General features: G+C 38.9%; 1 protein-coding gene and 1 pseudogene across 1 annotated transcript in view; one reads left to right on the top strand and one right to left on the bottom strand.

Moving 5' to 3' along the window:
• LOC149443669 (autism susceptibility gene 2 protein homolog) overlaps positions 1 to 24,230 on the bottom strand; it is a 782,555-nt gene that overhangs the window by 739,230 nt on the left and 19,095 nt on the right. The window lies entirely within an intron of this gene.
• On the top strand, positions 6,161 to 6,320 carry LOC149443672 (U2 spliceosomal RNA; annotated as a pseudogene).

The raw sequence follows: 24,230 nt of genomic DNA on the forward strand, positions 1-24,230 counted from the left end.
TCACAAGTAATGCTCAAATCTATTGAATTTCTAGTGAAAATATCCTAAAATATGACCAGTATGGGAAGTAAGAGACTGGCAGCTAAAGAAAGCCTACATATAACATCATGGAAATAAAAATATTTAAAATTAAAATCATTATTGCTGTTGACTCAATGTTGTCTTATGTATACAACAATGAAATTTCAGATAACTGCAGTACAAAGCTTTTAAGACAAAAAAAAAAAGCAAACATGGAGTAAACATAATATTCTAGGCAATGAATTGTCTGCTTTTGTCTGTAGAGTGCAGCTAAGGGGAATTAAAAAGCATTTTTTCATGCCGAGCTTTCAGTTACTTCTGGCTGCAGTTTAATAACTTTTAATGTCCCTAGATCTTTCTTTTAAGTGGTAAGCTATTAAATGTCTACACCTTGCATATGCTGCAGAGTTTTGCTAAGCTTATGGTTTATTGCCTTTTTTCTGCTTTCTTCACTAAGGCTGGATAGAACTGCATTCTCTGCAATAATATTGTAATAAAGTATTGTCGTCTGATGTTTTGGAAACCTGTTGGTAATGCTATTAATGTGAAGTGGGTTTTATGATATTAGGTTTTTCTTACAAACTAATATAGCTGGTGGATTTAGGACAAGACTGTATTGCTAAACTAAAGGCAAAAGTAGGACTAATGAGCAATAGAAAGCATCATAATGTGTCAAACCTCCCAAAAGCCCACAATTCAGTCTGTTCAACTCCTTGAAAGCCCTGATTGGTATCTGAGAAACCAATTATGCACCTGTTCTCTGCATAAAGGCATGGTTCAAGCTCAATTCAAAAAACAACTTCTAAAATTGCAGTATCAGCACATGGGCTCTTCAGGGGCCATACAGAGGGTGAGGCGACATGTTAGAGGTATGCTAAGACTCAGAGACCATCTTGAGAAAGGTGGACTGAGCTTCATTGAAATGTCGACAATAAAAACATTGCTGTTTTGATCTATTTCCTCTGTAAGATTTGGGAGTGTCTTTTATACTTGTTTTAGATATGTATAGATTTCTTTGCTGGTGAGCACCTGGGCATTTACCTCAAGTAAATAGTATATTGGCTATCCTTGAGACTGGTGCACATAGTTGTACCTTCTATTCTCCTCTTTGCATTGTAGGCTTCCATTAAAGGTTCACTTTAAAGCCAACTTGTGCTTTGCAGGGCTCTCCTACCCTCCATCACACATATTCACCTTTACTTTGCTATTCCACCATCCTGGTCACCAGGAGCATAGAGAAATACCCAGTACATTTGGGTCATGGAAGCATGTGGCCCAATTTCTTTCCTAAAATGTGATTGTATTAGTGCTTGGTAATTGGTCACTCAGGCAGTCAGTGCTGTCACATGGGGTAAAGAGAGAATCTTTAGCCCTGGAAAAATGGATAGTTACCATTTCATCACAGACCACATATCATAATGCCTTAGTTTAATGCAACGGCTGCTTCTACTAGCCTTCAGTAATACTCATTCAGTGACAGTGACATCATAGTTGCAGTTATTTGTGCATTCAGTGCTCATTACATTGTACAAAATGTAAGCAATTCTTATTTCTACTACTTAAAACAGTATGTTTTAGGGTGTGCAAATGACTACATGGGCAAAACAGGAAGCTACAAAGAATGTTGGGAGGTTTGAGGTCATTTTCTTTGCTTGTCCTGTGTGTTGTATAACTGAGCATTGAAAAATTCATAATTCATAGATGTTCTTGAAAAGTTACCCCCTAATGAACATTTTATTTGCTGCTGCTCTTGGCTATAAAATAATCAATGGGTTTTACCCCCAACATTCTTACACAGAAATGAGATGTCTTATTCCACACCTTTTAGATAAAGTGACAGCACAATAATTATATTTCAGTTTTCGTTGGGCAGAGAGTTGCAGTACCTCAGTCAATTAGACACTCAATCTCCTGCACACTGTCATATACAATATTTTTCTTTCTATTTATTTTATTGGTTAACAAGCTGCAATTTCCTATACCCATGAACAAATGAAAATGGCAAAACCATTAAACCAAGGAATTCATGGGCAGATCGTACAGTTTATAAAAGATCACCTGGCTGTTATTTAGAGCGCTGATCCAAATCGTTCACTTTCTGTGCACTATTATTATTGCACAGATCATATAGTGCACTTGAAAATCTCCGGTACTAATGCAGTTAAGGCTGTCTAGTTGACCCATACAGCATGTGAGTAGCTCTAGTGATTCATAAATTAGTTGGAATATTAGTAAAAGATAAAAAATGTATGGCAAGCTTCCAGGGCATTACATGTTGATTTTAAACAAGGCATAAAACAAGATCAAATTAGGACATACGTTTCCCACAATGCACCACAACTATTCTACAGCCCTATCTGTCATTATGGAGTGGATTTACTAAAGACAAAGAGACTGTGCACTTTGCAAGTGCAGTTACAGTCATATTCTCCAAAGCTTAGTGAATGCTGTAAAGTTCTGCTGATTTTCATCATCCAATCATGTGCAAGCAAAATGATTTTTTATTTTCCTTGCATCGGATGCACCTGTGCATTCTTTGAAACTTTACCCCATTTACATTTAGTAAGGAAAATGAGTGCAACTGCACTTGCAGAGTGTGCAGTCTACTTTTGCCTTTAGTAAATCCACTTCATTGAATTTTTATATTCCAACCTTGCATTTAACTTTAACCACTTGCCCTCCAGAGGATTTACTCCCATTCCTGACCAAGCCATTTTTTACAAAACGGCACTGCGTTAATTTATCTGACAATTACGCAGGCATGCAGCGTTGCACCCAAATTAAGTTTATGTCATTTTTTTCCCACAAATGGAGCTTTCTTTCGGTGATATTTGATTGTCTCTGCTGTTTTAATTTTTTGCGCTATAAACAAAAAAGAGCGCCAATTTTGAAAAAAAAAAAACAATATTTGTGACTTTTTGCTATAAAACATATCCAGTAAAAAAATTGCAAAAATCAAATTTCGTCATAAATTTAGGCCAAAATGTATTCTGCTACACATCTTTGCCAAAAATAAATCACCAATGCGTGTAAATTAATTGGTTTGCATGAAAGTTATAACGTCTACAAATTGCGGTATATATACTGGAATTTGTTTTTATTTAAATTTTTTTTATACTAGTAATGGCGGTGATCAGCGACTTATAGCGGGACTGCAGCGGGCATTTTGACACTGGGGGGGGAGACTGACTAACTGTCACTGACATCCCCAGTGACACTAACACAGTGATCAGTGCTAATAAAAATGCTTCCTGCTAATGACACTGGACAGGAAGGGGTTGACATCTGGGGCGATCAAAGGGTTAACTGTGTTTTACTCTGTGCTGCGCTTTACTAGGGAGACATGCTGTTTTGTATTACTCTGCTATGCAACAGGTTTGGTTTAATGTCCTTCTTCCTTGTAGCACATACTCACCTTTTTTAGCTGCATTAAAAAAATTTGCCAAAATATTCAAACCTATTAAACTGACTTATCTAAACTTTGCGTTTAGTCTATTGGCTGCAATTATTTTTGGCTGAAGTGTTTACACCTTTCGATGAAATGAAGGTTTTTGTTGAATGAACACAGTCTGTCAATGACCATAGATGCTAGAATTAACCAGGGTAAGAGGATATGTTCAGAGTTCACTAGCAGACACCATTGCTTGGCTTCTATTTATGCATTTAAAAATAACAAAGGGTCAATAATGCTCTTGTGCAGCTGTAACTATTAATTATATGTAAGAAAATTTTAATGAGTTCTGGAATCCAGAGGATACATCTGGGTGATTGACTTAGCGTGTCTTTACCATTAAAGCTAGTGTTTAAAAATAATGAATTAAGGAGCTACACAAGTAGGTTCTGTATCAGGACAATGTTTTGATTAATTAAAGTAATGTCTAGATAATACACGCAGATTGTGAGAAACCTGTGGCTGTTTGTTTACCATCATGCAATATTTTATTATACCTATGGGCTTTACTAATTGGTTTGATGCACAGAACACTGAAGTGAAGGATCCCACAGCAACATTTTGAAATGCTCATCAACCCAGCAGAGCAGGCCCATTTTCATTTGAATTTAAGAAACTCAGAAAGAATTTAATCTTCTTAGTTAATAACTTTCTCAGTTTATATATCTTTTCAAGTGCATTGCTTTTTTTTTTCCATTAGTCATGGTCAGATAACAAAAATAATTCCAAGCAAAAAAATCTCCCTCCAACCTTCCTCTAACCAATCTTGCCAGGTCCTTACCTTCTGAAATCACTTTTACTCACCTCAATCCCCCACCCCCCATTCCAGGAAAGTAAACGGAAAGGATGTGAGGTTGGATGATAATGTGACCTCAACTTAAGGAAAGTCAAAATAGGTATCTAGAGTTTGGTTCACACTGGCACTCTGAGGTTTGGATGCAGTGTGATTGTATGTGTGGTTTGACCATGGTTTTAGGTGCACTCCCCTTGAATTCTGTTAGACGTGTGTTTTCATAAAAGTGCATCAAAGTACTGTATGCTGCATATTTTATGCGCTCTCAGAAAATGCATGGTCTAATAGAATTTAACTGGAGCACACCTAAAACCACGAGTAAACCAAATATACAATTGCGTTGTGGCCAAACTGCAGTGCACCAGCATGAACCTGCGATTAGATAGGGGGGTGTATTGTATCTCAGAGCTGGGCATTAAAAATAAATTGTTTAATAGGGTTGTATTGCCCATGTATTAAACCTTTTTGAAGACTTTCCAGGTTATCTGTAAAACCAATACCCTCACAAAAGTAAAGTAAAGCACACAATGTAACATACATGACACCACTGCCATAAATCAGACTGATTAAGGGACTGATGAAAGACTTGTACAGCTTGAATGCATTTGATTGGTGTGGGACTCACTGATGACTTTTTGGTGGAGAATTTGATGAAGACTGATATTTCACTTAAGAGTATTTATCACTATCTGAACTAGTACTACCAGAGTATCTTCACTGGATGAACTCTTTGTATATGTATGCTTATGTTATGACACTTGTTTGTATATTTTGAGCGCTGCACTTTTTCCACATTTAATTTTATGATGAGGTTTAGGCATATTTACCTTTCAGTGCCAGCAGCTGACCTTTTTTTTTTACAAAGCACCAACTTTTTTCATATTCTTTGTGCACTTTAAATAGACTGAGCACTTTACAAGTAAAGTTACTCCAGAATTTAGTAAATGGGGGGGAAACACTGCTAAATTCCATCATCCCAATCATGTGCAAGCAAACGTTTTTTTTTTTTCATTTCCTTGCATGTGATTGGTTATTCTTTGTTAAGTGAAGTGCTGTACTTCATTTACTAAGATCTGGTGCACAGTCCATTTGCACTATACTGTATTTATAATAAATATATATATATATATATATATTTATTTTATTTATTTTTCTTTCTTTCTGGGTAGTCTCGATTTTCAGGCCTCTCAGAAGAATGGGGCCATTTAATATTTACAGAAAACATTAAACTGCTCTTAAAAACAAGCCCCTGAAATTCATTAAGTGTCAAGTATATTTTAACTTTAACAAAGAAGATTAACTATACAGTATTTGCTCTTCAATGCAAAGTAATACAGCATGTTTCTCATAATACAATACAATGAATCATTATCACTTCATAAATTACTTCTGAAAAATGTATAGTTTAAAATTGTAACATTAGTGTTTAAGTCATAGATCAGTGTGGTAGGGATTCGTGCATTAAAGCTGAACTCCAGATACTCTGATTTCACTGCACACTGTGAGGTTCTCTAGATGTTACATAAAGTCAGATAAAGTCCATTTCACTTCCTGGCAGGAGCACATCTAACATCATCAGGGGCGGACTGACCATTTGGAAACTCAGGCACTGGCCGAGGGCCCAGGGTCAGTAGGGGGCCCCATGAGATGCCCCTGGTACCTTTTTCATAGGTTTTTTTTTTAGTTTGGGCAAGGACACAGGGGCCCCATGATCCCCTATTGCCCGGGAGCCCCATGAGTTGTCAGTCCGCCCCTGAACATCATCAAACCTTTTTTCTCACTAGCCTGACTGTCCCTGACCTGCCAGTTTCACTTATTGGATTTTTGTTTCTTTTAATCATGGAGGTTCTGGATTCTATGTGGTCATTAACTAGGACAGTCTGAATTCAAATTCAAACGCTTCTCGGCCTTTTGGCTAAGATCAAGTGTAGTATCTGTTCTTATCAGTGTCCAGTGGGGGTGCTCCCGGCCATTCTAGCTTTGCGGGGATGGCTGTTGTATAGTACCCTCACTGGTACGATGGGGGTCTGGATGGCTATTACGGGGGGAACAGAAACCGGGGAGCGCCATGATTCGTTCTGGGGCCTCGGGAGTAATTCCCCTTTGGAACGTCTGAAGGATCCAGTACCTCCTGATTTGGACGGATCTACCTTGGTCTGGCCAGGGGCTGGGAAGGCAGAGAGTCCGCAAACTAGGTGCCCCCTGAGTAGTCGCCTCAGGGGTGCTCTGAGTAGCACTTGGGTGTGGGACCCCACGTTGCGAATGAGCACATGGTCACCGAGTTTAAACACTTTTTGCACTGCGCCTCTAGGACCGGGCCTTTTGGTCAAGTTCTGGGCAATTTTTTTGCTACAGGCCTCAGGGTCTGGTCAGTGCACAATTTGGGCACGACACTTTTTATTATTTTTATAGATTTATTTAATTATTTATTTATTTATTTTTCCTCACCCCACGTTTGTCACTTTTTACTTTTGTGTGTGTTTTTTTTTCACAGGATGGAGGGTGTGGGTCCTCGGGCCTGCCCTGAAGTCTAGGGGGAGGATGTGTGGCCCTATGGTTCCTTCCTCCCCTGTCCCTAGGGAGTTTTCTCTTCGGGAGAACCCCCTGGCCTAGTACTGGATGTCCGGCTTCGGCTGGGCATAAGGAACGGTGGTCCACCAGGCCTTTTGGCCAGGAGGACCAAATGGGAACCTTGTCCCTGTCAGGAGCTTCGTGCCCCGGGGGATCAGGGTAGCGGTCCAACCCCTTCGGGGGTAGGACAAAAGCACACCCTTAAGTGCACTTTTTGTGTGGTGTTTTGCACTTGCACTTTTTTGTGAACACTTACGGGTTTTTTCGTTATAGTTGCACGTTAAAAAAAAAAAAAAAAAAGTCTGAATTCAAATGCAACCGTTTTAGGAATGCCAATTCCTGCAGTCTGATATCCTCCCATGAAGGCATTTTGTTATTTTCATACATTTTTCCCAAGAGCCAACCCCTTGTATCAGGGCTTTTGAGAGGAGTTCTGAGGCAAAGTGCTGTGCTGTTTTCAGGAAGCTAAATATAGCCCTATCAACCACCCATGATCTTCCTACATTGCACATAGAAAAGCAGAGACCCAGTGATGATATCACTGGATGTAAAATAAGGTATGTTATAAAAACAGGGAGGTCATACTGAAGAGTTTTCAGTGTTGATGAGAGGGGATTGAGGGACGAAGGATAGCAAATTAAACTTCATCTTTAAAGCTAAAATTATACCTTGTGGTATTTAGGACTCCAAAGGTTCATTCACACTAGCTTTGCTCTCTGAGGTGCAATCCACATTCAGATCACTCTTCAGATAGTATTTGACGGGTGGTGAGGAGGCTATGTATTGCCTCATTACTGCCTGTTTTAACCCCTTAAACCCCGTACCAGTGTGTCACAACCACATGCACTTAATGCAGTTGAACGGTGGTTGCAGAGTGGCCTCATTTACTTGAAGGGCAGCACCAACCAAAATCAACAGTGTAATTCTCGTGCTGTGGCCATGAAGCAAGGCATCATGGCCATGGCATGTGTTAAACCCCCCAACCCCCTCTCCCCCGCTGCTGGCCTGCAGCTAAAGGGGGAGCAGTTGGGGGACAGTAAATCACAGGATTTTGCTGCACTCCCCCCCCCAACCACTAGTGTGAAGGAGCCCTAACAGAGTCTTTGCAGCTGATTTACTAAAGAAGTACAGACTGTCTATGTTGCAAAGTTTATGTGTAACTTTGTCACTTACTTTGCAAAAAAGATACAACAAAAAACAGATGAATACCCCATCATGTGCAAAGAAACTTAAAAAAAAACATTTTTGCTAACAGATGATTGGTTCATTGGCCTTTTAATACCAAATGCACACATGTTCATATGTGCCAGCACTGCAGTGGGCTTTAAAGGGTACAACTGATATCTTTTGCTTGTGTTGGGAACACATTCACTTGGCACCCCCAGCACAGTGACCATGCTGCCATCGACATCTCCTGGTCAACTTTTGCAATTGAGAAGTGGAAACAGGATCCCAAACATGTGATTACTTTGACAGTCAATCAGAGTTGTCTCATAATTGGGAAGCCTATTTCCACCTCCCATTGTTAAGAACCCAGTGGAGGGCCAGCTCCCGGTGAGTGAACACAGCTTCATTCTATTTACAAACACACAATTTGCAAAGTTCATATTTATTTTATTAAGTAAGCAGCCTCTATTTCTTTAGAAAAAAAAAATCAAATCCCCTGTATCTCAGCTAGGATTCAGGCAATGGATACCAAATTACTTCTATTTTGTTATTCTTAGTCTTGAGTCATTTAATATGTTCTTTGTTGTTTAGCTGTATTGATTTCAGTTAACAAACTTGTTTTTTTATTGTTACACTCTTACTGCTTAGTTTATGAAGAATAATTCATGGGTATCTATTTGAAGGGTTCCAATACTCTGGATATTTGTCAGATACTGCAAGAAGACTTATGCTCACTATACATTTTCACTCCACTGCTCCTAAGTTCTTGTTTTAGCAACCTAGTATTATGCTAAGAAAAAGTCAAGCTTTTCAGAAATGATAGATATTTTGATGAATGCAGTTTTTTCTACTGTAATTCATTCTTTTTGATATTGAAAGTTTTCTTTTTTTTATTGTTACCAATATACATAAAACTATGGGCAATTTTGTATGCTTTAAAATGATACATTATAAAGTACAAATCACACAGCAGCCTCTGCTACACTTGGTAGAAAATTCATTGTGTGCTTATACTGCAGAGTGATATATCACCAGCAACTCAACCTGTCTTTAAATTATTTATGACACAGAGATGATAAAGCTTTCCTTAACTTGTCTCCAAAAGAAACAGATTTCTGAAAACTCTGTGTTTAGTCTTCATCTTAACATGACTGCTTTCTCTCCGGACGGCTGCACTGAGAAGCCAGGAGAAAAGACATTTCATCTTTAGATTAAGATTTACCCATACTGGACTGGAGCAAAAGCAAGAAAGGAGGGGTCTCATACAAGATTAAAGAAGGAAAATAGCAGATTTTTGTGCAAGAAAAGTGCATCTTTGATTAGATGCAAACTACACACACAGGACAGGACAAAAACCTTTTTCAACAGTCAGCTAATTAATTTTTCTAATCTTTGCCTATGGAAATGCAGATTTTCCTGCTACTTAAAATGACCTGATGCTTAGATTTGTTTTATTGGCCATCAATGTCTTACTTAAAGTCAGAATATACGTTACCCATTCAGGGCAAAGTACAGTACTTCTCAGCCACCTTGCTTACCCACTAAGGTCCTGCTCTGTGTATATTCCAGGATGCTCTGAGAGCTTTTAAAGGACCCACAAAACAATGCCTGAGCAACAAATGGTTGCTCGGATAGTGAGTGCTACATTGTGGTAAGAAAGGCGTCTCATGTTCTCATATATCACTGAGCTCCAACAGGTGGACAGAAAGGTGGAAGAGCACAGGGAAAGTTACATAGTTGTATACATTACAAAAAAAAAACAAAAACATAAATCGATCTAATTCAACCAACAGAAAAAATAAATGCACAGAAAACCTTTATATAGAGAACCTTGTAATAGGTCTCTGCAGAGCTATCAAGCAAACATTTACTTTATTTTTGCCCTGATTGCACCTAATTCATACCTCCCAACTTTCTGAGATGGGAACGAGGGACATCCATTGGCAAAAGTATGTAAGCATATGACACATACCCCTTTCACGCCCCCTTAAAGGAGAATAATACAAAAAATGATTGGGTTTTTTTACCACTAGTATTCCTTTATATTGCTTTTGAAATTTACAAATGCAGCAATATAGAAATTGGATTAAAGGTTTAGCACTGTAAAACACTTTTTGATATATAAATATACAACTATATAGATCATATCAAAAAGAAGGTCAAATGAGGAGGAAGGAGGGACAAAGGGACTTGGTTCTAAAAGAGGGACAGTCCCTCTAAATTAGGGACAGTTGGGAGCTATGCCTAATGTATAACAGGATACAACAATAATTTAGCAGGCCATTAATATAATAGGATACTCTACATTTCAACAGTCCACTACTGTTTTTTTTAGGATCAATTCTTTTTCTAGTATACATGCTCGTGCAGGTTGATAATATCAGCACTTAGGTAGGAGATTAGACAGCCTTTGCGGGGGCTTCCAGCATGACACTAAGCCACAGCTTTTGCTTTAAGAGGACTGAAGTACACAATGTGACAAAAAGATGCCCCAGGTAGTAAGGGCTGATCTATTATATTGACAGTAGAGATTCAGATGGTATATATATATATATATATATTCATAAAGCAGGGAATGTATCATTATAATGAAAGTCTATAGCTTATATAAAGATATAATATAATATAGTATAATACAATATGATGTGATATAATAATAAAACAGGAGATGGTAATATTTAATTTTAACTAATTGTTCTAACTTATTAGAGGAGTAAATGTTTTACAATAATTTGGAAATATATTCACCATTACAGAATCAGTAAACACTTAGAACCATGTTACTGAATCTGCTCTTCTGCTCTTGTGTAAAGAAAAGAGGTTCAATTAGAAATCAAAGTCAGCATTGGGGTTAGCGATTGGCTAAAGTGAGTCTGCATAAGCATAGACCCAAAATGCATTAGGGCAGGATGCTGATGAAAAAATATTAACCTACAAGGTCTAGTAACGTAACTGCGGTGTTGATCAACTAATGTTAAAGCAACTTAAATATTCAGCAGAACATTCCCCCTTTAAATGCAAGCTTTTAAAACAGAACACGGAACATTACCCAAAAACAATATATGACTTTTGCTAGTTGGCATGCAATCGTTCTGCATAACTTGGCTGTTTTTCAATTTTGCCTCTGAGAAAGCATTAAACTAAAGCTCTCTGAAATCTGTAGTTTAGGCAGAAAATTATTTTGTTTTATAAGGAACAGGTTTTATATTACATTACAAGCTCATTTAGTCTTATAAATGAGCGCAAAAGAACTCCTTTTAAAAGTGCTTCCATGTCATTATCCTTGAGGGATTGACATAGCAAATACTCTCAGGTGAAAAATTAGCAGCTGGCATATCCAGCAAAATACTAGCTTGTTTTTCAACACTAAACTCCATTTACACTAGTTGTTAGCCTTATGCATTAACATACAATTTTCAAATCCTCTCTTTATTGGATCCTTAAATTGGGTAAAAAGAATGAATAAAGCTTAGCTGCATGGCAACACAAAAGCATAGGATTCAATGGCAGCATGAACTAAGAGAGTAAAATCCATTGCCAAACTACAGAAGTGTGATTGTGCTTTCCATGTGTGCAAATAAAAACTCAGTTTTAACCTGAGCTTGAAAATGTGCAGGAGACCCCCCTTTGGGATTTGTATATTGCCCAGCTCACGTGTACCCTGCTCCTTTTCACTAGTTTTAAACTAATCTGAGAAGCTACCATTGTTATTTTTTTGCATTTGGTGCACAAACACTGAAAGCTATATTGCAAAAGTGATGTCTGGGCTCTTGATGTATCTTTGAGGAGGAGGTGACTGTCTCCAGGTGAACTCGCTCCTTGTTTGTGCATTGCCATGTATGACCCACATTTGGGCACATGTAAAATTTTGAGTTGAGTTGAGACAGTTTAGTTAGGACAATCTTTATTTCATTCAAGTTAGCTAGCCTAAAAGGGTGATGAAGACCCCCTTTGCATTGTTTTGTATATTGCCCAGCCTATGCGCAATTTTGTCTTTTTTGCCAGTTTAAAACTGATCTGAGTGGCTGCCATTTGCAATTTGTTGCATCTTATATGTGAAACGTAGTTTAAAATTATTATTACAGGTACTTATTTAGCACTGTCAATTTATGCAGCTCTTTATGTATATATATTGTACATTCACATCAGTCCCTAACCCTCAAAGGGTGAACAATCTAAAGTCCCTAACCTGCATACACATACTAGGGCCATTTAGACAGGATCCAATTAACCTACCAGCATGTCTGTGGAAGGAAACCCACACAGGTACAGAGAGAGCATGCAAACTCCAGGCAGGTGGTGCCATGGTTGGGATTCGAACCAGCAACCCTAGTACTGCCAGGCAGAAGTGCTAACTATTTAGCCACTGTGCTGCCACAATGTTGATGTTTTAAAGGCTGAAAACTAGCCATGGGATGAGCACACCAACATGCACATTTATGAAGGACTGCAATGTGTTGCAATGTTTTGCAAATGTGTTATGTGTTCTGCCGCATGGAAGTCCTTTAAAAAAGCCAAGGGGATTGCTCATTTATGTGACCCATCAAAATCACATGACCGGCTATCCCCAATAACTGAGCTTGTTCTGCTGCAACTCAAGTGCCACACACCACAGCCCAAATTTTTAGAATAAGCCATCAAATTAAATCTGTGATGTGCAAAGCAAAGCAGAGTATAACATAGATTGGATGGCGTTATTCGCTCTCCTTTATAAATCAGCTTCCAATGCCCGTTTCACACAACTATTCCGATCTGGTCTGCCTCTCAGTTGTTCAGGAAGACTTCATCGGACACTCCATTTACCCCTATGGACTTGTGTCTGTTTTACCCGCCTACCTAGAGTACAAAAAAAACAAATAGAAGGGGATCTGTTCCCCTCCATGTAGGTGGATCGGATTGGACCGAAGGGCAATTGGGTGTAAATAGACAGCCGGTCTGTTTACACCTGGCCGCCAATACAGCAGAGCAGGCTCTGTCCATATCCGCTCTGCATAGACTGAGCAGATACAGACCTGACATCCACCTACTCTGCTCAGCAGTGAACCAGCCAACAGATCCCCTGCTGAGCTAATTAGAGCCCACTTCATGTAAAGGGGGCCTTAATCCATTTGCAGAACACACCATTTCCCCAAAAGTCTACAACTCTCTTCAGAAACCTTTTACACGCAAGACTTTTTTCTTTGCATTGCAATTGCTGCAATGTTTTATTATGCTAAAAAAAATCTTCTCAAGTGATAATGAGCATTTTTTTGCCTATGCAAACATGCTTGTTAATGCTTGCAGCAGCAGTGCCAATTTATCTTAAGCAATAATTGTCCTGATTACAACAAGGTATAACATGCCAATTTGGACATGTATCATACTGACAAGCTTTTTAAGAAAAAAGAAAAACAAAGCACAGTTATCTTTTTTTTTACTCTTTTATCCTGACCTAACCTACCCCCACAGATGCATAGATTACCTCTATTTAACAGCCACTGCCTCTGGCACTTCTCGCTGTCCTGGCTGCATCTGTACATTACACCTACATAGACATCTCTAGGGCTGTGTCCTGAGGTTGGCAATGAAGGGGGACTGCCTCTTCGAAATCTATGGGGCTGTAATGCACATCCAGGATATAAAGAACAAATAACAATTACAACTTTAAATTTCAAATAATTGCATTTATAAACACCACATAAATAATAATAAACACATGTCCTACCTATACATAAGACACAATGAATTCATATAAAGTGCAAAAATTAACATACACAGTGAATGTCAGGATACACAGTGAATTCATATAAAGTGAAAAAAACAGCATACAAAAAAAAATCAAACTGCAAGAAAGGTATCTATACCAAAATTATAAAACACATTACTAATCACAGTGAAATGCTTAGTTCAAACGTTTATCTTCAGTCCCACACATCTCTAATCATTGATGATTCCTCCACTAACTTACTTGTATTAACAGAGATATGGACTGCAGAGAGAGACATTATTTTGCCCCGTACAAATCATTAGTAAGACCTAATCTAGAAATGCAGTTCAGTTTTGGGCACCAGTTCACAAAAGGATATTGGGGTACTGAAGAAAGTGCAGAGAAGGGCAACCAAACTGATAAGAGGCATGGAGGAACTTAGCTATGAGGGAAGATTAGAGGAATTGAATTTATTCTCTCTTGAGAAGAGGGAATATGATCAACATGTATAATTATATGGTTCGTATATGGTCCATATAGTGAACTTGGTGTAGGGTTATTCAGTTTGAGGTCATCACAGAGGACATGGGGGGCACACTTTACTCCAAATATGGAAAGGCTTTTCCACAATAAGAGCTGTGAAAATGTAGAATAGACTTCCTCAAGAGCTGGTTCTGGCCATCTCAGTAGATTGTGTTAAGAAAGGCCTGGATTCTTTATTAAATGCACAAAATATAACTGAATACTAGTATTTGCAGGTAAAGTTGATCTAGGGAATATCCGATCAATAGAGGGATATACGCTTTTTGGGAAACTAGGAAGGATTTTTTCCTCCCCTGCTGGAGAAGATTGGTTCATGCCATTTTGGGTTTTCCTTGCCTTCTTCTGGATGAACTGTAGGTATTGGATAGTGTATAAGGATGTTTTCTATTTGTGTGTGTTGTGTGTTTTTCCTTTTTTCCTGTTGGTTGAACTGCATGGTATCTTTTTTCAACCAGATTAATAATGTAACTCACACACACCTCCCAGGAGGGAGTAAACTTACCAAATGACAGTGACCACTTAATTTGGCAATGCATGGTTTAGCTTACTTGTTGAACAAGCGGGCAGAAGGAAAAAAACTGAACCGATTCCCCCATCCACACATTCAAAGCAGATAGGAGAATCCTCCCTGCTGTGCTCTTGTATTCTGATGGCAGGGAGACTCCCCCACTGTCATAATACATAGATCATCACTGCAGCCATTAGCTGCAGCTGTTGATTGAGCAGATTTTATCCAACAGTAGATCAACTTCTGTACAACTGCAGTGGCCACACATGGATCAAACTTCAGCTAGTGCCTGCGGAACCGGGTGCATTTTGATCCATCTATGGCCAGAATTTAATAGGTAGGTTTAAAGCACTTTGTTTATTAGAGCGGAGTTCCACCCAAAAGGGGAAGTTCCGCTTTAAAGATTGGTCCCCCGCTCCCCATTAAGGATTGGCACCTTTGGGGAGCAGGGGGGGGGAGTGGGTACCCGAAATTGACAGGTACCCACTCCCACTGCGATTGCCTAGGCGATCGGAAGCAGAAGTTGTCCTCCTACCCTCAGGTCCCAGAAGATGATGAGGCCATTCAGGAAGCGCAGCACTACTCACACATGTGCAGTGGGGGCACCCGGCTGTGATGGCCACACTGAAGATGCCGGCGCCTGGAATATAGGACAGCTATTAAAACGGGCTGCAGCGTGGGCACCGCGGAATCGTGGGACAGGTGAGTGGCTGTTTTTTAAAAGTCAGCAGCTACCATTTTTGTAGCTGCTGACTTTTATTTTTTTACAATGTGAGTGGAACTCTGCTTTAACAAGGAGTGGCTGCAGCTATCCCAGACTTCAATCCCCTGACAACATCAGCAAAAAACACTCATCAGTATAGGTGGGTGAGTACAAAATAGGAAGGCAACATAGCGTAAAACTATTGTTTTATTTAGAAAAATAAATTCCATCATATAAATTTACACAGCACAGGGCTTTCCCAGCAATAAGTAAAATGAGCTCAGTCATAGGAAGGGATCTGCAAGTCACACTGGCAATCACATGAGCATGTGCCCCCAAATGTGATAATGTCACTGTGCCGAAGCCCTGCTTGATGAGTTTCATCGTAGTTTGACTTCCTCAGGAGTGGTAACAGTACAGGGATGAGGTGGAAATCATGCCGCCACCACCCCTTCTCTTCACCTCATCCAATCAGAGAATGTCCTGTATTTATTTAAAAAAATGGTGGCAGTGCCATTTGAGTGGTCCTCTGTGTTCAGTGTACAGAGAGGAAGCCACTTGTACAGAATCTGGGACTCAGAATTACTACAGTGATTGGCAGCTTCCCCAGAGTCTTCTCACATATGTGATATGTTTACTTACATGGCGCAAAGCAGGACCAATATAAATATAGAATACAAACAATTCCTGGAGTTCAGCTTTAAGACATAAAGCATTTTTTTTAAGTCAACAGCATGTTACTGCACAAATAATACCCTTCAGTACTGTGTTGGAGTATATCCATTGCTTTTAGATTATCAGGTCAATGTATTGCAGTTTAGAAGATTTTCAGAACCGTGGTTTTACAGCACCTTGGCTGCCCCTCTTAATCTAACACAGTAACTAGAGGGGGTTGTACATGCTATGTGGCCATGGCAAAAAAAAGTAACCCCTGTCGCATTTGGCAAGACCCATTCAAGTGAATGCAATGCAAGTGGTTGTGTCACAAAGGTGTGGGCTTTTCAGGGTTAAAACAGGTGGCAAGGAGCTTACATAGCACCTCCCAGCTACTTGTCAAATGTCCTCTGGAAAGCTATCTGCCGCAGATCACTTTTCAGAGAGGAAGCAAGGGCTGCTGCTAGCATAAAAGAGCCCATAGGCATTCCTCTTGAAGGTAAGGACATAAATGGCAAACACCAAAGTTTACAGAAGTACTGAAATGATGTAACAAAATTTACATTATACATTGAAGAAAATAAAATATTAAATATATTTACTCTTATAGAACAGACAAAGGCAGACGTAAATATGGAAGCAGTAACTCTGTATACCCAAAGCTCTCATTTCATAAACTGCATTACATTCTAGAAAATGAAAACAAACATTACTCATTTAAACAGGGTCAATTTTGATAAAGTTGTACAGCAAACACAAATTCACTTGGCTAAGTGAAAACCATATTCCTTTGAAAAATCATCTCCAAAGTATACAACACTAATTACTTTAAATGACTGCACATACTTCTAAACTTTATCATTGGAAGGTATTTCTTAACTCTATTCTATATTATGACAACTTAAACTCATTGGCTGCTGGTAGATCATCATAAATTGTTCATAACAATGGATGCCATAAAGGGTAATTATATGACTTTACATTATAATGTATTGCTTTATGATCTGTGCCGTACTATTTCCTTACCCATGTTCTGTCCTCATTTGAGTTTTGTATATGTGATGACTTTAATGAAATGGGGAAGTTTAATTTTTAATAGCACAAGTTCATTTAAATAGCATTCCCTTAGGCAGAATATGCTTCAAGAAAACACTTCATTTAAAGAATACTTATTGTCTATTTGCAGATTAACATGGATGCACAGTGTTTATATTATTTTGTATAAAAGAGATGGGCACAAGTGGACTGCAAAATGTCTCTTTCGATTAGATATCTAAACAGCGCACAGTTATTTGCACACGAGAGAATGTATAATGTATCTGCTGTAAGACAATCATATTACCTGTTGGGTGCAGAAACCCTTTCCAGACGTTTAGATTTAAAGGCATAGTACACTTTTAAATATGTTTTGTTTTCGTAGTTAGGTATTAGTGTAATTATATTCCCAGTGTCATATGTTTGACTTACATTGTAACGATGGGACAAGTGATGGATGACAAGTGATCAGTCCCTCCATGTCCATGTATTCATTCATCTACCTTGTCTCTGTTCACTAAAGGGACAGGCAACGTCTTGCTTTGGGTCACACAGCATCCAATCAATGTCTTGCCATTTCCTCTGTGTTGCATCACAAATGTGGGAGTGCCAATGAGATGAAAGATTGCATGGTGAGCTCTCTGTTATTTCTCTGCCTGCTTGTGTCTGTATCTTGTGTCTGATCTAATTACTATTTCTTCATTTGAAGATCACTAGACTGAGAGAATCAGGGATTGTGGGATATATAGTTTCTTCACAGGAAGTGATAATTCTCACTATATACACAGAGGTCAGGCGTTAACCTGTGAAGTGCTATGCAGCATGCCTCATGTTTCTACACAAACAGAAAATGCTGACACAGGAATATGCAGATTTAGTCTACTATAGGTTGTGCATACAGGGCAACAAATTACACCATAAACCCACATGGTTAATGCATATCTAGTGCAGGTGAAAAACACAAAGTACAGATAGGAACAGGGGTGGACTGACAACTCATGGGGCCCCCGAGCAATAGGGCATCATGGGGCCCCTGTGTCCTTGCCCAAACTCAAAAAAGCCTATGAAAAAAGGTACCAGGTGCATCTCATGGGGCCCCCTACTGATCCCGGGCCCTCGGGCAGTGCCCGTGTTTCCAAATGGTCAGTCCGCCCCTGGATAGGAAGATAAAGTTTACATTGGATTTAGAGCATTCATATTACCTACTGGATGCAATAACCCACAGGTGTCAAACTGGCGGCCCTCCAGCTGTTGCCAAACTACAAAATCAATGAGGCATTGCAAGATTGACAGTTACACGCATGACTCCCAAAGGCAGAGGCATGATAAGACTTGTAGTTCTGCTACAGCTGGACAGCCACCAGTTTGACACCCCTGCAGTAACCCATTCCAGAATTTTACATTTAAGGCAATCATATTACCTACCAGGCTACGTAATCCATTCCAGGACTTTAGAATGAAGACAACCATATTATCTATAGGGTGCAGTAAACCATTTCAGAGCTTTAGATTTAAGGCAACAATATTACATATCAGAAACAGCAGCAGTTCCAGACTTTTAAATGTCACTATTTAACAATTAGAAGTAGAGATTATTTAGAAGAGTTACTTAAACTTTTTACTAAATAATGATCCTAGCTCAAACTCAATCCTGGCTTGCAAACTCAATTTCCTATAATCCAAATTTCAATTCTTATCCTTCCCCACATAGTTCCTTTTCTTTAACTTTTTCTTTAAATCCCTAAAAATAAAATATGCTGGTTTTGGGACTGTGTTCATATATAAAGGGAAAGTATCATAAGAATTTTTTTTTTTTTTTTCAAACTATGCCTGCAGCTTTTTTCTTTTGCACTTATAACCCTAACCTAGCCTAAGCTTGCACTAAAACCCTCAAAATTTGCAGTAAGGCTAACTTTTCAGAAGTTTTGGTATTCTTCCACTTCGCTACTTCTTGTTATGACTAGAGTGGAATATATGATTGACGTTTTAGGTAAAAACACAGAAATTCAAGCTGGAACAGGCTAATGGTGGTCCGAAAGTTATCAGTAAGGAAATCATAAAAGCTCCTAAAATGTAAGTATTTCTGCAGTGCTCTAGCTTAGATTAAGGGTCACTTGGGGGATAGAAATAGCTACAGTTTTAGTATGATCTAGGTCTGCTTTAAAAAGGAGAAAGTGAATAATTGGAGAACTCTACAAATACAGTTCCAAACACAGTTACAGAAAATGTAAAGCAAAAAAGACCAACAATGGACTTCAAAAATAAAAAGCAGCACCAAAAATAAAACATACAGTCCTCACGGTAATGCCTGGAGACAATTGTACTAACATTGGGTTTACCGTGCTAAGGGCTTGTTCCATAAATTCATTATCTTACTACAATAAAACTACAAACTACCGCATTTATATAGCATATAATAATTATATGGCATGTAAATGCAAGGTTCCTGAAGTAGCTGTGAGATTACTTGACACATTGAAATTATCCATTATCATTGGCAGTTGTGATATGTGTAGTATATTTAAATTAAAGAGATTGATAACATAACTGTTATCCTCATACGTAATCCTGAGCTTGAGCTTCTAACAAAATGATTTAGCTATTAGAAGTGAACGCATCTAAAACAATAACAGCATATTGTTAACAAATCAGGTGGATAAGGCGATTATGTAGATGTGTTCTCCTTCCGTGACAACTATGAATTCCATGGATGGAGCAATTTCACAATGATTCATGTGACACAAAGAATGGGGTAGCTTATTGCTGTGACAATAATAACAGGTATACCGATTAACTGTGGAATGTGTATTCTAGCATTTACATGAAATATATCATTAGCTGCAATGAGTTCAGAAAACGAAAGTTGGTTAGTAAAATGTTTAAGATAACCTTGACATTCCCTGCAAGGCTTGATTTGGTTTTATATATACAGGCTTAGTCGGAAAAGCATGGAAAATAAACAGCTCACCTGTTGCAATAACCTTGGACACTACAATAACAAGTATGCCCAAAACAATGCCTCCTTCAAGCAAGCACAAAACATACTGTATATATAAACAAACGACACAGCTTAAAGCATATTATAGGTACACTCTACAAGACATAGATGATACAATCTGTTAATAGCAGTAACACAGCAGTTTTTATTTTTCTGAGTACCCTCCAAACACTATTTTATTACCTGTGTAGTATCTAGTGACAGACTGCATCTGATATTTACATTTTTGCACATAGTTACACTTTGGGTTACTATCATTTTTTTATAACTAGAGAAAAGCAGCAAGATACATATAATAGTTATATAGAGGAAATATATGCATTATTTTAATGTTTTGAACTATTTATCCTCAAAAAATGGCAAGGTTTGCTAATAGAGCATACAGCTGTGAATGTGTTTGGTTGTTTTGGGTTGTTGCAATATAATGAACAAGCCCAATATAGATGAAAGTATAATGAAAGCCAAAACTTTTCATTTTAGATGGGGTAGGGATAGATGAGAAGCCCTGACATTTTTTTCTAGCAGCCAAATGTGGTATTTTCTGATTTAAATTAATGAAAAACATTCATCCAGCACAGGAAATAGCCTAACAACATTTGTTTTTGCCTCATTTGCACAGAACCTTTTTTTATACAAGTACACCCCACAGTATGTATGTTGAATGAATGGGGGTTATTTACTAAAACTGGAAGTGTACAAAATTTGGTGCAGCTCTGCACAGAAAACGTCCAGGTTTTATTGTCAAAGTTTAATTGGACAAGCTGAAGCTAGAAGCTGATTGGCTATCATGCACAACTGCACCAGATTATGAGTGCACCAGTTTTAGTAAATGTAGTCCAATGTATATATTGACTCAATGGGGTTGCTTTACTAAAACTGGAGAGTGCAAAAACTGGTGCAGCTCTACATAGACACCAATCATCTTCAAGGTTTTATTGTCAAAGCTTAATTGAACAAGCTGAAGTTACAAGCTGATTGGCTATCATGCACAATTGCACCAGATTCTAAGTGCACCAGTTTTAGTAAATCTTCCCCGATGTGTATATTGACTCAATGGGGTTGCTTTACTAAAACTGAAGAGTGCAAAAACTGGTGCAGCTCTACACAGAAACCAATCATCTTCAAGGTTTTATTGTCAAAGCTCAATTGAACAAGCTGAAGTTATAAGCTGATTGGCTACCATGCACAACTGCACCAGATTCTGAGTGCACCAGTTTTAGTAAATGTACCCAATGTATATATTGACTCAATGGGGTTGCTTTACTAAAACTGGAGAGTGCAAAAACTGGTGCAGCTCTGCATAGAAACCAATCATCTTCAAGGTTTTATTGTCAAAGCTCAATTGAACAAGCTGAAGTTACAAGCTTATTGGCTATCCTGCACAACTGCACCAGATTCTGAGTGCACCAGTTACAGTAAATCTTCCCCTATGTGTATATTGACTCAATGGGGTTGCTTTACTAAAACTGGAGAGTGCAAAAACTGGTGAAGTTAAAAGCTGATTGGCTACCGTGCACAGCTGCACCAGATTTTGCACTCTCCAGTTCTAGTCAATCAACCCCAATGTGTTGGGGCATTCAAGAGCCTGTCCCTGACTGCTTTTACCCAAATTTAAAAGCTGTTATTTTAAAACATATCTTAAGGGCTAAATAAATCCAAGAAGTCATGCAAACTAATAAAACTACTTCTTTATGTACATTTTTGTAATACTGAGGTCACTGAATGCTTTGCCCTATATATGGAAAACCGACTCCCAAGTTCTGCCATATTAGTTCAATTGTTATGTTATGTCTGTAACAACCCCCCTCATGTGCAGCTTTCATTTTTCTTCACCTTAAAGGCTTCCCAACTGAGTTAACAGACTCTCAGTATTCTTGAATGAACTATTTAACAGTCTGAGAGGGAATTCAGCTAGGCGTACCTACTTCTGTAAATTATGCTAAATATTTACTGCAGCAAAGCAACCAGGAAATATTTCTGAATAATTATTGTAGTTTTTATCTCCTTAATGATTTTATGTTTACCTTTTACAAAATTTGCTGTTACTTGCAACAGTGTGTGACAGTGCTGTCATGGTTTCAGAAGGGCTAGTTGTCACCAAGACTCCTCCTTTATGCAGGATGAGGGGTTCTGGGATGTCTGTTCTGAGTGGTTTGGCAGTTTGGTAACTTATCCACAAAAAAAGTTCAAACACTCCACCTCCCAGGCAATAGTACATCTAATGGCGTTGAGGTAATTCTTTGCCCAATGTAGCCATCCTCACATTGGGAAATCTTCAACAAACAGTAAAAAACACACAGGAGGGCACAAATGCCTAGTGCATTACCACCATAAATGTTTGTTGGAGCCAAAAGACAATAGTATACTCACAAACATAGTAAGGAACATTTCAAATATCAACTTTAGCCATGAGGCGATGGCATCTGACAAGGTATGACAGAGTTGGATGGCTAACACAATTTGGGGTACATGCCTCTTTTTTCAGAGCTAATCTGACCAAGTGAAACACCACATCTTAAAAGCTCACATATCACAGATCACCTCCCCCCTCAACAAGTGTGTGGAAGGGGCTAAAGGATGTGAAACTCTCTCCAAAATATACAGACTTTCTATTTTTACTGCCTGACCTGCTCTTTTAGGGCTCCTTAACACTAGTGTTTGGGTGAGAATGCAGCAAAATCTTGTGATTTACTCTCCCCCAACTGCTCCCCCTTTAGCTGCAGAGGCAGTAGGGGGGTGAACATACGCCACGGCCATGATGCCTTGCTTCATGACCACAGCAGGAATTACACTTCCTATTGATTTTGGTTGGTGCTGCCCTTCAAGTGCATGGGGCCACTCTGCACCCAGAGTTTATGTGGGTATTTATTGGAAGACACCATCATGGGCAGGTGAGGCAAAGAGAAGGGAGTTTCACATCTTTTGCAGTTTTAATCCCACCCACACACTAATTGTGGGGTGAAGTGCTCTGCGATGTGTGAACATTTAAGATGTGGTGTTTGACTTGGTTGGATTAGCTCTGAAGAAGTGGGCATGCCCCCGAAACACATTAGCCTTCCAAATGTATCACACATGGTCAGATGCCTCAAGGCTAGAGTTGATGTTTGAAGTGCTTGGTCCTTACTAAGTTTGCGAGTATACAATTGTCTTTTGGACCCAATAAACATTTATGGCAGTAATGCACTAGGTGTTTGCACTCTCTCTCAGAATTGGTAACACCTGATTTGGATCCACATTTTAATGGAAGGCAGCATCCTGACTGTACAGATGTACACAGGCTTTTTAGTATAGAAGCTGTCTATAGTTCAAGCTGCTGCATGAGCACCGTGTGTGAACAAGTCCTGGGAGAGTGACCGTTCTGGTGTCAAGAATGGTTTACACCAGATGCAGTCCAGTGCATTTTTATTTTGCAACAAAAATGGATGGACATGGTTTAACATGGATTCCAATGGCCCTAGTTCACACCAGTGCAGTGTGTTCCAGTGCAGTCAAACAGAAAAGTAGAACATGTTGCATTTATTCTGTATGGAACATATTTGAAAAACATAAAAAATGCACCTGAACACACACATGTCCTGAGTTAAGATGAAGAAAAAGAGAGAAGAATAAATGCACTAGAATGCTTCAAAAATGCATCAGACGAAAAAAAAACAAAAACACGCATACACAAACACATTTGGAATGCAGAAACTGTGGTATAAACCAGCCCTCAAGCAGAGGTGATCTGACTTAGCCATTCCCTGAGAGAAGTTTTTGTTTGTATGTAATTGTATGTAATTAGGCAGGAGCCTGGGCAGCCCAGGTTAGCCCAGGTTAGGCATGTTGTTGGTCATGGAGCTGGATGAGATAACGTGGTAAGTCTGTGCGGAGACAGGCTCAGGGACTGTGTGCTCTGGAGAGCCCGTAGGCTGGAAAATTTATATTTTTCCTTGTCATGCCCAACACCCCTGCAAGGGAAACCTTTTGTGTGTTTTTGAACTTTACTTTTAAACGAAAGTGGGCAAAAAGCCCTGAAACATACTTCGCTGAACCAAAGTTCTTGATAGGTGCCACACTTGAGTGACCACCACTCCAAGTGTTTAAAGATTTTATTCTTAAGT

Source organism: Staurois parvus, unplaced genomic scaffold, assembly GCF_062004578.1.
Source record: "Staurois parvus isolate SC_StPar_1 unplaced genomic scaffold, SC_StPar_1.0 ptg000839l, whole genome shotgun sequence".
Taxonomy (NCBI): domain Eukaryota; kingdom Metazoa; phylum Chordata; class Amphibia; order Anura; family Ranidae; genus Staurois; species Staurois parvus.